A 1,684-nucleotide genomic window follows, 5' to 3' on the forward strand; every position below is an offset into this window, starting at 1 on the left:
GCACTATTCAAATCCTTTTTTTCAACATGACGCCCTTCTGTGTCCGTCTCGGACCGCTACACACCGCCGCTCGCGTGCACCTTGCCGCTATCAACCGGATCCAGCCCTCCCCCGTCGGAACCTTCCCCTCGTCGCGGATCATGTCCGCCTCGGACCGCTGCACTACATCCCGCCGTTTCCTTACATCGCCTGGAGCGGCGGCAACCTCTTCATCGTGCCCTGCTGCGTTGATTCGGCTGCATCACCGCGCGCTGTGCCTCCTAAAATATTTATTTCAATAATCACTTTAATATGCTCTTAAAATTTAATTATCATCAAAAAAAATTCTCAAAAAAGAGCACAATTATTTATTTTGCAGCGGAAAAACATGAATAGAAAATTCATGAACTTCACTTTTCATAAGCTTTTATTTCTGTCACTTTTTTTTTATTTTTCTATACAAAATTTCCTTGGATTAATTTGAATAGAAAAACTATATGAAAATCTGCCCAAAAAAAAACTAGACAAAAACAGAATATGTAAAAGAAAAAACGGCGAGGGCAGTCTCGGCCGAAACCGGCCAAGTCACCCAGCGCCCGAGCCCACTCCCGCGTGGCTCCCGGTCTGGGGCGCCGGCTGGCTCTGTCGGCCCACTCCATCCCAAAGGCCCGGTAGGCGGGCTAGGGTTTTGCCTCTGTCGTCGGATTTCATCCGACGGTCCAGCGTGCCGATCGGGAGTGCAAAACCATCTGCCTGCAGGGCGGGGGGAAACCTAGGTCATTTCCTCCCCCCGCGCGCCGCTCTCAAACGCCAATCATTCTCCACCTTCTCGCAGATCCCGGCCGTCTCTCCGGCGACCACATCACCAGCCCGCTCACTCTCCACCGCGAATCGAAAGATGGAAATTTCCGGCGACAGCAAGACGGGCAAGGCGAAGCCCGCGGGCAGAGCGAAGTCCCGGTCCCGGTCGTCTAAGTCCGGCCTGCTGTTCCCTGTCGGCTGCTTCACAGGTACCTCAAGGGCGGCAAGTACGCGGAGCCCCCGTCTGGCTCGCCACCGTCCTAGAGTACCTCGCCGCCGAGGTACGCATCCTACCGCCTACTCATTCCCCTTCCCCGCGCGCTTCCTCTGTTACTCGATCTCACCGTTTCTTTGTATCTGTCCAGGTGCCCGGTACTGAGCGAGCCGAATGGTGATTGCCAGGGGGGTTTACATAAAATGAAACGTTTTTTAACTTAAAACAGGAGTGCAGATTAAATTCTTAAAAATACAGGAACTCTTCTGCAAAAACGGCGACGACATAGACGACGGACGACAGAAGCGAACCACGCTTTATTATTAAGGGAGATAACCGGTGAAGACACTAAAATAAATAGCACTCCCTTCATCCGGAATTACTTGTTGAATAAATTTCTATCCATTTCTTCGACAAATAATTTCAAATGGAGGGAATATGTCAATAATTGTTATCACTTGTCAGAATTACTAAATTGACATTTCAAGTTGCAGGTTAATTCACGTACTCTAACATTAATATTCGTGTTCATATGTTGATCATTTTTCATGTGACTGTGATGTTATTATTATTACGAAAATAGTAAGGGACAGTTCAGAATGCATTGGTTGCCGTCGATCCGCTCCCCTGGTTGACTTGGGAACGAGTAGGATAGAATTTGAGCCTACGGTGCAAACAACTATCTCATTT

Source organism: Hordeum vulgare, chromosome 4H (assembly GCF_904849725.1).
Source record: "Hordeum vulgare subsp. vulgare chromosome 4H, MorexV3_pseudomolecules_assembly, whole genome shotgun sequence".
NCBI classification, from domain to species: domain Eukaryota; kingdom Viridiplantae; phylum Streptophyta; class Magnoliopsida; order Poales; family Poaceae; genus Hordeum; species Hordeum vulgare.